The following is a 16,729-nucleotide window of genomic DNA, read 5'->3' as shown; positions in this document are numbered from 1 at the left end:
AGTGAGCGCAAACAGAGCAGCAAACCCAACAAAGCTGCTGAGTTTTTCCACATTGTCACTGGGAGAAATGATGGACAGATGAATACAGGTAAAAAAGAACATAGGTGATACAGAGTGAGCCATTTCATAATTTCGGCCCCACTTCAAAGCAGCATTTTGAAGATGTGATTTAGGAGCAGTGAAATCAGCTCAGATTAGATTTGGTGAAAAGCCCAGAAATGTCCTGCTTTGAGTCCAGTTCAATCCTATTTGTTTGGCCCAAAGTAACACCGAAAGCCACTAAATCACCTGTGATACTATAACATTTTCAACCAAGGAGTCCATCCAATCAATATTACAGACATGTGTCTTAATTATTAAACATATATGAAATTCCTGAAAGAACAGTTTTTATTATTTCACCAGATTTTATGTTTGAACCTGAGTCCAAATTATTTGTGCAAGAATTTTTGAAATTTGCTCATTGAAAATGCACCAATGAAATAAAGAATGAATATGAATAATTTACAAATGTTGGCATTTGCTCACATGTTGATTTTGAGGTCGTGTTTTGTAGTTTACCTGTGACTAAAACACTCTTGTCTTTGCTAGATAACTGTAATGGTCCTCTTACGTCCTTGCTGCCTCAGTCGTCTTTCATCAGCTCTTCACATTCCTCAGTCACTTCTGCTGCTCACAGCGCTCAGCTCAACAGAGAAGATGGTGAGTACAGCAGAGGAGCATGGAGTATTTTTAGCCTCAAACTGAGGAGCTGAGAATTTCAAATCAGTATAAACGGGACATTTTCGGAAATCTTTTCAACAGCAGAGCAATGGTCCCTAAGGACATTTCAGATATTTTTCAAAGTGAGCTTGTGTATCTGAGTGTAAACCACAATGATCCGCCTTCCACTAATCCATGTTTCATGAATCCAGGTGCAGGAGGTTGGTCTCCCATCGTGACAAACAGAGAGCCGTGGCTCCAAGTGGACCTGAGAAACAGAATGGCGGTGACAGCTGTGTCCACACAGGGGCGCTATCACAGCTCAGACTGGGTCAGCAGCTACCTGCTGCTGTACAGTGACAGAGGCCGGGCCTGGAAACAGTACAGGAAGAAGGACGGAGTCGGGGTAAGCCTTACATTTCATCATGCAGCTCTTGGCTTTTTGATGAATTGGTCTGTATGCAATGATTTTACAAAAACATTTGAGGAGAAATGTCATAGTTCCCAGTTCTTCCCAGTATTTTACAAAAAACATATTTTTGTTTTTTGTAAAATGCTCATGGTCAGATATTGTAAGAAAAAGTTTGGTTAAAGCTTGGTAACCAAATCCACTTGTGAAGTAGAGAAAACAATACTTATAAAAACACTGGGCATAAATCATCTAGCACCTGACACACACACGCACGCACCACAGGCACGCACGCACACACATACACACACACACTTTTCCTGTACTGGGCCGTGATCATCATCACCATCATCTTGACATAACTACCTCACACTGAAGCTCAGCTCAAGATCATGTACATAAGCAGTTGGTTGGTGGGTACCAACAAGATACAAAGTAGTGCACATGTTGAGGCACCACCTCCCTCTTGGTAAATTAATTGATTAATTTGGAAGGAAATTAATCAACTCCAATTCTAGGGTTAGGCTCAGACAATTCATTCAAATCAATGTCACATCAGATTGATGTGAGTAGTGAGCTCTCTGTCACATTGACCCTTTGCACTCTACTTTAAACAAAAGTACACAGACAAACCATTACTAATAAATCAACGTTTAGTCCTAAATACAGTAAATACAGTAGCCGCTCACTGAATGCAAAAATGAATGTATAGCAGTATCAACATAAAAGATTCATAGAATTTAAAGCAGATTAATTAATTAAAAATGAGCAATGTTGAATAATGGAAAGAAATATATATTAACATTACATTATAATATTTTAATTAATATGAAAAATACTTGAACACTGTCGTGAAATTATTAAGCAGTCTGAATTTACTATTAATCTGAGCGAAGTGACAACAACTCTTTAGATCCTCTCTACAGATATTTCATGCAGTTGATCCCAATGCCTGTATTGCTGGAATGTTTTCATTATCTGACCACAGCGCAGCGTTGAGGGGGTCAGCAGTGGTGGTATCTCTCTCTCTCAGTTCACCCAGCGTGCAAGGCTCCTGCTTGTTAGCGTTACGGGTAACAGCAGATGACAGATTTCTGTGGATTTGCACCACTGATCTGTGGTGCACCAGAGTTGGTTGACAGAGCTTGGTTGGGTAATTGCTGTGGCACAGTTCCTGAGAGCAGCAGTTTGAGATCTCAGAGGTTCTTTAAGGTCAGTAATTGAAGATTTGAAAACTAAATTATTCAACGTAATAACTATGAAGGGTACTCTCGCCGGCCAAACAAAACTAGACTTCAAGTTACTAAATGAGAACTGAATAAAATAAATAAATTTGCAAGTTACTATTGCCTGAGTTAAAATTCCATAGCTTGGCAAAGTAGAAGAAAATTAAGACATAAAAGAAGACTTAAAGGAACATTTGGAAATAGTAGGAAATCAAAACTCAAAAACTAAAACTTACAAACAATAACAGAAAAATCAGAGGAGAGTCTCAGCATCTCACATCAAGGCAGGTTAGAGACGGTAATCAAGGGTGTTTTGGGCGCTAAACCCCTTGCTCTGCCTTCAGTCCTTTGTCTTGTCACCACTCGATGACGTGACATGATTGAATTTTGCACATCCAAAATTCACCATGACCCATTGAAATGATGAAGGAAAATGAATGACAGAAAATAAAGACATGTGATATAAAGGCAACATTCCTATAAACATAATTTTTACTTAAGATGTCTAAATTTTAGATAGGATCTATGTTCACCTAGATTTGCTACATGGATTATTTTCAATGTTAATAAAATTCTAATAATTGACCTTTGGATGTCAATAACTCTAATTTATCCACATATGAATATACAAAGTCAATCACTGAAGATGGCAGTGAAACATGAAAGATTCCAAAGGGGGCAATGTTGATGTATGGGGTTTCACATAAATTAGTTCAAATCATATTTAGGTCAATATTTGTCATAGAGATAATCAGAGTTAGATTAATTGTGTTGCTTGAATCCAAGTTTTATCACAGCGGAAGTGAATGGAAGTTCAAATCGATTCTGTCGAGAGATTAGTTGACGTTTAGGAGGCAGTAGTCGAGTGGGTAGAGCTTCCGCTTAAGAACCGGAGGGTTGCCGGTTCGAGTCCCTGCCGAGGTGCCCCTGAGCAAGGCACCGAACCCTCAAGTGCTCCCCCCTCTGCGAAGGGTGGTAATATAATGTAATGTAAGTCGCTTTGGATAAAAAGCGTCCGCCAAATGCTCGTAATGTAATGTTTCTATTTACGCAAGAAGATAACAGTCCATTATTTCATTCCGGTGATGCTCAGTTCCTTCTACATTTCGTTTTTTTAGAATAATGTGATGAGAACAGACAAGGAAATAAAACCTAGATATTCCACGAAGATGTAATATTGGGTTTCCCAGGAGTGAAGCCTGCCACTGAATGCCTATGTTGTCCCTGCAGAATGAGAGGTTGCCATGTTGTGGCAGGGATACTCCATATTTCTGTTAAGGGACTTCTACGCCAATGTGGGCAGTGACTTAGAGACTTGAAAAAGCATGATTGGAAGGAATAGGCTGCATGATCTGAACCTGCTTTGTTATTCAACTTTTGTGCTTGTCATAGATTGTGCTTAGCAAATACCATATTTGGACACAAGGTGATTTTAAGTATACCTGGGTTACGGTTAGGATTACCACTGACTGCTTTCTAACTTCTTCTTCTTCTACTAAAGATAATGAATGATGAAGTATTTTGTTGTAAAATGTAAAATGTTTCTGTTACTCCAGTCTGTCTGCAGATCAAGAACAGTCCCTGAAGGGTGACAGATACATTTCTTAACATTTATCAGCTGATGCTATAATTTTATCTCCTGCTTTGGTCTTCGTTTGACATGTTGTTGTTGCAGGTCAGCCTGACTGCAGTAACATGTATTCATGCTGGGGTTGACACACCTTGGTGTGAGAAGATGTGTCTGCTATAGAAGTTCCGCATTAATATTATAGTGCATTTTATTCTTTAATGCTGTGCCATAGTGTGTTTACCCAGAAAGAGCACAGAAAAAAGGGGGATTATATTTATACATCTGACAAATTCTTCATAATCAGTCATGTTTGCCCCAGTTACATCAGGGACTATTTCCTGAAATGTGTAGGTTGTATTAAAAAACGATCACAGTTATCTTTCTTTTGGTAATCAGTCCTGTTGGCAATGTTTGTACACCCACTGGCATGTCACAGCTGTGTGATGATTTATATTCCAGTGTTTTGACAGCAGAAGTACATGGATAGATGCCCTGTCCAGTGCTTCATGGCATTTTAATTATTTATCATCTTCCTGTTAAAATTTAACATTGGAAACCGAAAAACGGAAATGAAATCATATAGGGCTGCATGTTTTGGAAAAAAAAGATTTGTGATAATATTCAAGTGATTGCTATTGAATCATCCAAGCAAGCGTAGTGAGGTGTTCATATGTGAAACAAAAGTAAATTAACTTATTAAAGCTATTGAGGCTTGGAGAGCAATAACTAACTTATTTTATTTTTTTTATTACATTTTAATTGTGAAGGTTACTTATCCAGCATAATAAACAAGATGTATTTAAAGTAACCAAGCAAGTAATTGTCATGTTCATCGTGTTCACATTATGCCACTGCTTACCTTAACCCACAACATCTTACAAAGACGAACAAGAAATGATTGCCAGTTGTATTTTGCCTGTTAACAATGTCAGCACAAGCAGTAAATAGCTGAATAAAACTTCAAAACAACTCAAGCATTTTAATAAATTTGTTGGAAATACTGTTAACTAATTTATGTTGGGGTACATTTTTGAGGCTCGCGAGGCCGTTTGATCCAGCCCATGAGACAATTATGGCTCTTTCTTTGACGGCATATAAATAATTGTACTGTGATTATAATCCCCCCCGTCAGCGGAAATTTAGAAGAGCACCAGCCCCCGTCAACAAAAGTTTTGTGTTCAATCTAGTGATGGGCATTCCTGCTCTTTTTTTGAGCCGGTTCTTTTGACCCTGCTCACTAAAAAGAGCCGGCTCATTCGGCTCCCAAGTGGCTCCTCCGATTTTTTGTTGCTTTAATTAATTTATTACCAAATTGTGTGTAAAATGAATTGCTAATGTAAAAACATGCATTATATCAAATTTGTATTATTTATATGGCTGTATGAATTTACTCAACATGGAACAGCCCGGCAGCAGTACCTCAGTCCATAGGGATTCAGCTTGGGAAGCCAAGGGTCGCCGGTGAGTTGCCAGTTTCCCTCCTGGGCACTGCTAAGGTGCCCCTAAGCAAGGCACCGAACCCCCAACTGCTCCACGGGTGCTGTAGAATGGCTGCCCTGCCATTACAGAGGGGCCTGTCCCTGTAGTGCATGTGTTGTACAAATGCCTACAAATATCAATTGCATGTGATTGCCGTGAATTGCGTGCAAAATGACCAGAATAAAGTATCTTAATCTTAACAGAGTACAAAAATACAAATAATACAAAACAACTCAATTATTAAAAAAAGTCTATTGCCTTTCTAATCTAATTGCATTCACAATTTGTTGACAGGGGTGCGCCTCACACCTCCCCTCCCGCACATATCTTGACCAATCACATGCGGCTTTAACAGAAGAAAAAAAAAGTGAACGGAAAAAAAAAAGTGAACGGCTCTCAATCAGAAGCCAGCTCCCGTCGTTCACTTCAAAGAGCTTTGAGAAAGACCCATCACTAGTTGAATCGCAGTGCAAATTCTGAAGCAACTAAATTAAGTGCATTTTAGGACATCCTCTAAAGTGTTGTTGTTACTTTTTTTTAAGCAATGTATCAAAGTGCCACACCTGAAACACCACTAAAAGCTGATAATCTCTTTGACATAAGAAAGGAGAGTAAATGTGAAATTGGTTTGATACTTAATAAACGATAGACATCTGCCTATGTGTTATAAATAATTTCTTCTATAGCGGCAAATTGGTTTTATTTGATGCTTGAAAACAATTTGGCATACTGCTTTGATCCTGCTTTCGTAACTATTTCGTAATGCATAATATTTGCAGTCTACACCACAGAAGAAGCAAATATGTCTGATCATTGAAATTAATATTATCCTGGTAGGAGGTCCGGTTTACCATCATCATCATCATCATCATCATCATCATCATCATCATCATCATTGAGTTCTTTCATATCCTGTATGTCTGAGGTTTTTTCTTTTCTTCAGGATTATTTCTAAACATTCACGTTCAAGTTTATTATCTTTTCAGATTTGTTACATTGGAATATCAACACCCACAGGATTCCCAACAAGGAGGAAAATCTGTTATTTTACTGACGGCAAATTTTTCTGCTCACAATTAAATAAAAGCAAATAGTATCTAAATATGTGTAAGTGTAACCCAGCCTGAAAACTGAATTATTGTGCGGATGTGGTTAAAAACAAAATATTTTTGACTTAAAAAACCTGGTTACTAAGCTGGGGACATCTCTAGGTTTTTGTGATGTCTTGTGACCACAGGATTGATCTAGAATGAACTTAAGATGAAAGTTCTGTCTGTGACAAGTGTCACACTGACGAGTGTGTTTGTCTGTGCTTCCTGTCTTCATTGACATAAAGGAATCATTTTCCCAATGAAGGAGGCTTTGCACAGTTGATACAGAAATAGAAATAATGAAGTCACAGTGGGGTTATTACTTTTAATTTTGACCAGGACCAACGATAGACCCGTAGCCAAATGGAAGATCCTCTGCACCCTCAGGATGCTCTCCACACACTCTTACAGGATGTGTTCTACAGTGGAATGAACACACACCTCATGGGTCAGTGGAGTTAATGCATGAGGATCAACAGTCAACAGTCTCCAGTCCCTGGACGGCACCAACATGGACCTTATCTGAGAGGTGCAAAGATGCACAAAACATTTTTCTGTTTTCATTTGCAAAAAAAGCTTCTTGCGGCTCAGAACAACAATAACAGAGATGTGTGTGTGAATCCTGTGAAACACGTTAATGGCTTATCTGCAGACGTGAGTTAGTGTAGGTGCTTAGTTTGCACCTCTTTAAACTTCAGCCACCAGGCTACCCTTAAAAGGCTCCAAATATGAAAGCACACGCATAAATCTCGATAACGGCCTCATCCTGCCCCACTTTCCGTCATTATTTCTGTAGAAGCTGCATCCTGCTGTATTTATTTCATCTGAGTGGATCCCTGCCTTCAAATTGCAGCGAGCCAAAATCCTTGGACAGCCGTTTGTGTCGCTTGTCAGTGAACCTCCTCACATGGCAGCATGTTTGCTGCATTTGGGGGAAGATAAATTATCAGGCTTGTCTGACTTTGATGAGCTTTTCACCAAAGCCTGTAGCTTTGTCCTCAACAATGTACCATTGTGTTATGTTCTATTATGAGTGTTTATTGATTTAGTTCATCAGCTGCTTCAAATTTACTATAAAGGAGCACATGATTAGCTGGTGAGGAGTTTGGAGCAGCTGGGGGATCGTGTCTCTGTTTATGTTTTCATGGTGCTTTGGTAGGCTAACAAATGAAGAAGAAGAATGACATCTACTTTGATTTCGTTGTTCTCCCACAGTGGATTTGATTTTTCAATTTGTATAGGTTGCCATCATGGTAAACACCCTCCTTTTCTCTCTGTGCCTGCAGAGGTTTGTGGGAAATGTGAACTCTGAGGCCGTTGTCCAACACATCCTCTCGCCCTCAGTGAGAACCAGTTTCCTGCGTTTGGTCCCTCTGGTCTGGAACCCCAGTGGCTGGCTGGGCCTCAGACTCGACGTGTACAGCTGCTCCTACAGTGAGTTATGTAAAGTGCAACACTTACAAAAATCGATCATCTATACATCAAACCCCCTGTGGTCACAACACCTACCAGATTAATAAATTACTCTGTAAACATTTGCAGCTCCACCTTTAATGCACTTTTTTCATTTAATTTTCACATGCAGTTTGATTACCTGTTAGGAGGCTAAACAAGGCCCAACAGTGTACAGCAAATGTAGGCAATCATCTCTTCACATTCAGCTGCTGCAAAATCAGTTCCCAGAAAACATGTAATATAAGATGTTCATAAATGCCAGTGTAACACAATGAGATCAGAATGCTTTCTGACCTGCCAGACCACATATGAATGTGTCCTGGCTAACACTGTAAGGAGAGCCAGGTATCAATTACCCAGTTGTAAAGACAGTCAATACATCTCTAGAAACCATTCAGGAGATAAAATCCACCCACAGTTTGAACTTGTTCTTCCTCCTGTACACTCTCATAAAGAAAGTTATTTTGAATCAGGAGTTGTGACTTCCTGTAAATGTGCACCTGCATCTGTGCAGACAGACAGACACAAAGTCTTGAAGGCAGTCACATTGCTGCTCATTCTGCTATCTTACAGGTTGGAAATGCTTAGATTCATGAATCTTTCTGCTGCAGAATGATATTCCAAATCATTACTAAATGATAACAGTTCAGAACGCACTGGAATCAGTTTCATATGAAAGGAGATTGAAGCAGGAGAAGTAAAATCACTACTGTCCTTTTCAGATTTAACACAGATGTTAATATGTGATGCTGCTTGACCTTTTGACTGTAAATCAAGTCTGTATGACCAGGAATTACATTTGTAATCTATTCAGTAACGTTTTAAGTTATTTTTGTTTTCAGAGGAATGACTTTAATGAAGTGGTTTCTTTTAGAGTCTGTTGTGGCTGACTTTGACAGCAGAAGCTCTTTGCTGTACCGGTTTAACCAGAAGTCCACCTCGACGGTGAAGGATGTGATCTCTCTGCGCTTCAAGAGCCGTCAGGCCGAGGGGGTTTTACTGCATGGGGAGGGTCAGAGGGGAGATTACATCACCTTGGAGCTTCATCGAGGCAACCCTCTACCTCAACCTAGGTGAGATGCACAGAGCCAGGATCTTCTGCTGATGGTGAGGGATCACTGCTGAACAAGCTTTACTTCACACGTCACATTATTTCATTGTCATTTCAAACTTTATCTCCAACCAGAAAAACAGTGAGAAGCAAGGAGCTTCTTTTGACATTGGATTAGACATGGGACTGTTTAAATAATTAGACAAGACAACAAAAGCAGCCATTAAACAAATGTAGTCTCACCAAAAATAAAATTGCACTGACTTGACAGTGAAACTGACACATCTCAAGCAGCTAACCCAAGCAAACTAGTAGATGATGTACCATGTGTGGTAAAATAAAAAGTTACCTTATTAAGTATCGTTACGTTATTGTAAAGAAACTGTCAGCACAACATAATCTAGAGTCTAGAGCAGTGTTTCCCAAAGTGTGGGCCATGGCCCAATGTTCAGCCTTTGAGGTACTTCAGGGGGGCAACGTAAAGTCATTTACAATAAATAAATGTAAAAAATGTAATCTTCAATTTTGTTATTAAGTTTAAAATTCCTCTCAAACACTTATTAAATATTTACATTTAAAAATAAATCACTTTGTTTTGTAATCGGTGTGATTAAAGGTTCAGTAGGGCCGCAGAAGATTTTTAGATACACATTTTGCGATACCATTCTCCAATTTGGGAATGGTTGATTCTGGTGCATCAATGTAGCGAATACAGTGTTAAGTTAGATTTCTGCCTGTCAGATGACCTGTAAAAACAACATGTGCGTGTAAACAATTATTCTCTCTAAGGCTCAAAACCTGGGCATGTCTAAGGAACAACACACAGGACTGGCAAAAATGTTTGTAAAGTAATCATTTTGGCATATTTTCTGCTGTAGCCTGCCTTTAGCTCTAATTATAATCCACTTCAACTGCCTCTAGTATTGTTGATGATTTTCAAATGATTGATTCATCATCAGTATTTTCTGAGGAAGGATATTGCTGTTTGTTTTCAATCACTTACTGTACACGCTATGTTCTCTTTGTACAGTCCTCTGTAGCAATGCAGAATTTGGCACAGCAGTTAATCTAATCTAAAATGTGTGAAAATCACCAAAACACATCATATGTGTCAATCAACAACTCAATGACCCAAACACCAGCAAATGCTCTCTAAAAACATGCGGACTTCTTGAATAATTTTATAGTTGGACATCCTTTGAGTTACCAAAGGGAGTTATCTTCCCCAATATTGACCAAACCTGATGCTGTACCCTATTGCATGGGATACAGCATATTGAGCAGCAACCATTAGTGTTTGCACCTGAACTGCTCATACTGTTCTTCATCCCATATCACATACAATATCTCAAAGGGCTTTACAGGCCCACAACATCAGGGAATTCCCGACCCTGCCCAAAGCTCTCTAGGAAGACAAGGAAAAACTCCCAAGAATCCCTAAATGTATAAGGATAAAAGAAAGAAACCTTGGGAGAGGCAATTCTAAGAGAAATTCTCCCTCTACAAAAAGGCTTGTGGTTGAGTTTGAGTGAGAAATTATGTAGGCCTCGTTAGTGAATGTATTCTGTGTGAGAGCTGTCAGCGTCTGTCTCTGCCTATGCTCCCTGCCTTGTGCATGTGTTTTTGTATGTGTTTAAGATAAGATAAGATGAAATTTTTTTTATCCCGAGGGAAATTACTGTGAACAGTTACAGTACAGCATGGAAAAACAAGACCCAGAAATCAGAAATCAGAAATCACCCAACTAGTGCAATAAGGAAAAAGTGCAATAATAAGTACAAGATAAGTACAAACAATAAGGGGGGTCTCTCTCCTTGTGTTTGTTGTTCTTGGCTGGGTGTGGTTACCTGGTCCCTGTCCCTGCCATCTCATCCAAATACCAGTCACCAATCAGCCCTTCATCTGTCATCAGCTGCCTGCATTCGTGCACCTGTTCATATAGCCATAGCCATTCTTCGCAGTCCTTTATTCCGTCAGCTCGTGTGGTATTTCAGTGTATTGGCATTCCTGCGTATCTCTAGTGCTCGTGTTGTTTGTGAACTCGTCTCATCCTGATATGCACTTTGGATCTCCAGGTTCAACACTCCGGATCTTACCTCATTAATTACTTCCACAGGACCCTCTTCTCATTCCCTGCCACAAAGCCCTGCTGTCTCCCTCTCCTCCAGTGCCACCTCACAGTGAGTCATATGCCTCTAATCCTGAGCTTGTGGTGAGTTGAACAAATGTTGGGGTTCTCCCTCCAATGCACCATGATGTTTTGGCAACAACCGTATTCATTCGCTACTGGTCAAGATAGTATGCTATTCTATCCTATCTATGTGTTTGAACTATTCTGGGGTAGAGTGCTGGCTTGGGCATCAATGGTATTTTTGTACGCAATGTTAAACCTGATGCTCTATCTCGCCAGTTCTCCCCAGATACTGATGCCCCAGTTACTGATCTCATCCTTCCACCTTCCTGGGGTGTGGCAGTGACCTGGGAGGTCTAACAAGCAGTCCATTGGGTTAACTGCCCTGTTAACTGCCTCTGCTTCCCAGATACTGTCCATTCCCAGGTTCTGCAGTAGGCACACGGCTCCCACCCATCCCTAGAGACACTTCTGGCGGCTGACACCAAGGTGTTTGTACAGCTCCTCTCATTATTGGTCTACTCCCTCCCCTTCCATTGCCCAGTTGTCCCTGGTCACATATCGGAAGGTAACACAGTTATGCTCACCATAATGGGACGTTTCTCCAAGTCTGGGTATTCCATAACTTTACCTAAACTTCCCTCAGCTCAAGAGACTTCTGGCATCTTCATGTACGATGTGTTTCCTCTCGAATCCCCCTGGGTATCGTTTTGTACCACAGACCCCAATTTGGAAGGCCTTTTGTAAGGTGTTGGGGGCATCCATTAGGCTCTCCTCGGGGTTATATCCCCAGACCAACGAACAGACTGCTAACCAGAACCTGGCCAGCCCTAAGCTGTGTCGTGGAATTCAGCACCTCTGCGTGGAGCACAGTGGAGGACAACAACCGTTTGGCGGATAGGCGTCAGATTCCATCTCCTGTCTACTAGCCAGGTCAGAGGGTTTGATTATCGTCCAAGACATTCCACTTAAGACTGTTTCAAGTCAACGGGCTCCTCGTTTTCTTGGCCCATTTTTCATTGAAAGCGTTATTAATCCCTCTGTTGTGAGGATCAAGCTACCAGCTTCCTTGAGGATTCCCCGACTTTCCACGTCTCTTAATTAAAGCCTTTATCCACCAGTCACCAAAGGGCTCCTGTGAGAGGAGGGGGTACTGTCAGGGTCTGTCTCTGTTTATGTTCCCTGCCTTGTGTATGTGTTTGTTTCCTCTCTGCCTTTTTTATACATTTGGCAAATTGGTGAATACTGGCCAAAATAGCGTTGCTAGCCTTGCTGTGAGGTGACGCAGCTGTAATTTGTCTGGATTCCGCTGTTTGTTTATTTCTTAGAAAATGAAGTAGCAAGTTTTTAGTAAACTCTTCTAAAATTGAGTGCCTCACAACAAAGCTTCACCATCTAAGTAAAACTATAACATGATCACAACAATTTAACACTCGGGTTAGAGTTAGGGTTAGAGTAAGGGCTAGAGTTAGAGTTAGAGTTAGGGTTAGAGGTTAGTGTTAGAGTTAGGGCACAATATTCCATAATTTTGCCCAAGCTTAGAACAAAACTAATAAGGTTCCGCTTAATGAACCAAGCTGTAGGTGTCCATTCCTTTAATTATTGTCAGCCTCTTTGTGTTCCTCTTAGTGAGTCTCTTGTATTTGCTGAAAACCCTCTCACTGTCAACTGAGCTGATTGGAAACTAGATGTAGGGCATTGACTACCTCTGCAACCCTTGGAAATCTCCCACTTAAACTTTTTCAGTAATCAGCAAGCTATAAAGAGGGCATGAAGGCCTCACTCAACAGATGACAAGGGGCAGATCTCACCCAAGTCACCAGTGATGCAGCCTCTGTTAAGCACTTGTAGAGCCGAGTGATGGTGTAGAGCAGGGAGGCACACTGATGGCTCTAAAATAGTAAGTAAGCAGTAAGATGCATTATCAATGACCACTGTTCACACATCACTGATGTCAAGGTTGTTGAAAAGGGATCCCATTATTGTCTGTGGAAAGGTCGAATTCTTTTCCATGAAAATGACATTTGTCAGAAAAGCATGAATGAATAATGAAATTCAAAGACAATAAGTACCATAGTTTATAATACATTTGAGGAAGAGAAATGTAGGAATGGACTTAGCTTCTTGTTTTGTTTTAGCGGGATGTCCACACATACAGCTATGAAATCCAGGGGTGAACTGTTTTCTGTTTGATGTGGTTATTGGAGGTATTCTTTGAGTCCAGTCAACAGTGTAGTGATATATAAGAGCAGTAGCTGCCCTGATATGTATGCCTTGATATGTTGCCCTGAATTTAGCAAAATTCTTAGTTAATTATGATTTTCTAAGGTTTGCCTCCAACACACATACACAAAGACACACGATGTGACACATAAAGAATTCACTCATTTGATTTAATGCTTTGAAGCATTTTTACAAATAGATTCCAGGATTATATTTACCTTTTTCTGCAATGCGGAAATCACAGGGCCCCGAATGGTAAAAGTGGTATGAATCTACAGAGCCGAGGGCAGAAGCTCAACGTTTCATCTGTATGAAGCTGGGAGGGATTCCATTGCTCTTTGCTACCCTGAAGGAAGTGGATCTAAAAGGATTACAGCTGATGGTGTCTCTGTGGGTGCAGGACCCCAACATCACCTCTGTGCTCAATTTGGAAATAATTTCTGAATCCTGTGGAATTCTCACTGTCACCAGAACATGTCTTGCTCCAGTAACAGTAATTAGTTGTATTTTCAGGTTCTAGTTATTGATATTTGGCTTGACACTCTTTCCAGCTTTTTGCGATTCTGCACTTAAATACAACTCTAACCAACTTTTCTCAATTTTCCACCATGTTGCATTAATTCCTAGATTTCCACATATTTAGGACATAATTTGCAAAGATGATCAAAATTGTGTATGAGAAAGTGAAGAAACGTATTCTCCACCAGAGACAACCAGAGCATTCACAGCTGCTATTGAAGCTCATCAAATGGCCTACACAAAGTCTTTTTGTTCAAATCTAAGTAATAGGGAAATAGTGATGTGTATCCAGTGTTGATTGTAAACAGCAGTGAAGAAATTGTGATGGTGTTAAGTAAAATTTCACTTCATTTAAAACTTGAGAACGTATAATATTTGTACAAACAATTGTTTCTATGTGTTCATAATACACACTGGGAGAGTGTAGTGAAGAGCAACTGAGTGTGAGGATGTAGGCACAGAAGATGAAAATCACAAAATGTGACACATAATTCTTCACAAGAATTGTGAAATCCAGGTGGAACCGATTAACTGACATGTAAAAGACATGCTCCTCGTCATACATGTCACATGAAATATTTACATTTAATTTGCCCCCTAATGACGACAGATTTCGCGTTAGATCTCCTAATCCAGTATCAATTTTTGTCTGCACCTTTGTCTTCCTCATCCTGCAGGGCAACGTGACCTTCTCGCGCTTGCCACCTCAGCTTGTGGCCTGCACCTTCCTGAGCTCCAGCAGCAGCTTCCTGTCGCTCCCACTGACCACACCGTCTGCCGTAGTTCTCTGTTCGTTTCCAGTTTAGGACGTGGAACCCAGCCTGGCTAAGCCTGACCATCCATAGCGCCGGCCGACAGAAATCACAGGTGTCTGCTGGTGAGGACACACACACACACATACACACTAGTGTTTATTTGGACAGGGATTTTCACTTCAATTTCTTAGTCTTTCATATAGTATATTTGACTCTGATTATATGGTTACACTTTATCTTTGGTCAAACTTAGTTGATAAAAATTTAAACTAAGTTTAAGCTATTCCATTTGAATTTCTTCACATTCAATTAAAATGTTTTAATTCACTTTAGGTAAAATTTCATCACCATCGTTTAAGTCAAATGTTTTGTCATAGTTTTTGAGGTACCATTTTCAGTCAGATCTGCATCAAATTAGATATGTGTACGTATGTATGTATATAAACATCAAAAAAAGTTCGGAAATTTGTGTACACATATCTGATAAAATTTTATCAACTTAGTTTTACTGATAGACTTCAATCATCCAATCCACCTAACAACAACACCCAACAAGAGTCACTAGCAACAGCAGAATAAGCTGTTTGGCATTGGCAGAGAAGATTTGGCAAATTTTTCATGAACTTTTTGTTCGATGTTTCTATATATATCTTGGCATGACAAATGACTAGCTGCACCACATTTTACTAAATGTCTCACCAAACTTAAGGCATGTATTATTATCAGGTCATGGTAATGAGCCAAAATGATAAATAGAGTATAGGTGACTAAAACCGCTTGGACGAAGTTACATAATAGTTATGGTCAAAAACCTAACAACTAAATACTGCATATGAAACAAACCTGATTTGATATATAAAAGCAACCTCACTTTTATCTACCACGGTCCATGTAATACCAACCCTCAAATGCGTGCTTTACCATGAACCACACAAACCACACTTGGAAATGGAAATAGAATTTTCATTGCAAATTAACTGATTCTTCCCTCTCAGGTCACTGGGTCAATGATGGACTGTGGCCCTCTGTGAGTGTGGACACCTGAAATCCACAGATCACTCTGACTCTGGATAATGAGCCGGCCTCAACAATCCAGCTGTGGGATCAGCTGGAATCCAAAGACACATTTCACTTTGGAGGTCAGCCGGCGCTGAATTTGGTTGTGATGTAAAGCTGCCATGATTTTGTAACAGACAGACAGGTCTGTCCACATGTCTCACGTGTCGTGTCCTCACAGGCTGCCCATCCACCAACTGTCATGACCCCACACTGGCCTTCCAGGGCTGCATGCAGCTCGTATTCATCAACAGCCAGCCAGTCAACCTCAGTCATGTACAGCAAGGAATGCGGGGAAATTACAACCAGCTTCAGTTTAACATAATATGCAACATAAGAGACAGGTATGTATTTATGTGCAAGTCTCATTTATACTGTACATTTTATGAGACAAAATGGCCCCTGAAGTTTCATCATGTGGCAGCAGAGAATTATCAGAGCCCACACGTGTTTGGTTATTTGTGAAAGATTCAGGTAATTTATCAGATGTTTTTATGAAAATGTGTTGATTTTGATGCTGCTGTCACAGCATTATTTCCGTTTCATTTGACTTGTTACTACGTCTCTTTTAGGGAAATGCTTTTTTTCACAGGAAGTGAAGATGAAGCTCAATAAGACTTCATCAGTCAAAGCTCATCACTCACCGTGTGTGTATGTGTGTGTCTATGATTTTATGACCTGTGAGGGCATGAACACAATAGAAATAGCTTGATGGTAATTAAACCAACGGCTGTAACTTAACCGGCACTGCGGCTTGGCTGCAATTAATGGCTGAAAGATGAAAGACTATGAAATTATAGATGCATGCTTGAAAGGCCGCAATTATGTGAAACTCAAGGAGGCTCGAGGAAAGGACTATCAGAAGAGAGCGGTTTGGAATTTCCGTGAAGTGTTTTTTCCATTCAGATCCCGTAAACAGGCCGCGGAGTCGGAGCTGGACAGGAAGGCTTTTATTGTTTAGCTTTGATAAATTGCCATTGATTGTGAAGAATCAGCTCAAATGTGTTTTGAGAGATTTTTAAATAGGAAAGCAACAGAAGCAGCAGAGAGCAGGATTCCTTT

General features: G+C 40.1%; 1 pseudogene; it reads left to right on the top strand.

Moving 5' to 3' along the window:
* Positions 1-967: 967 nt before the first annotated feature.
* The window catches only part of LOC143004167 (contactin-associated protein-like 5), a 35,506-nt pseudogene continuing 19,744 nt past the window's right edge, over positions 968-16,729 (top strand).

Source organism: Genypterus blacodes, unplaced genomic scaffold, assembly GCF_046128005.1.
Source record: "Genypterus blacodes isolate CSIRO-AG114 ecotype Tasmania unplaced genomic scaffold, CSIRO-AGI_Gbla_v1 ptg000008l_1, whole genome shotgun sequence".
Taxonomy (NCBI): Eukaryota; Metazoa; Chordata; class Actinopteri; order Ophidiiformes; family Ophidiidae; genus Genypterus; species Genypterus blacodes.
Note: the sequence above shows the minus strand (reverse complement) of the source record. Positions and strands in the feature narration are given on the sequence as shown.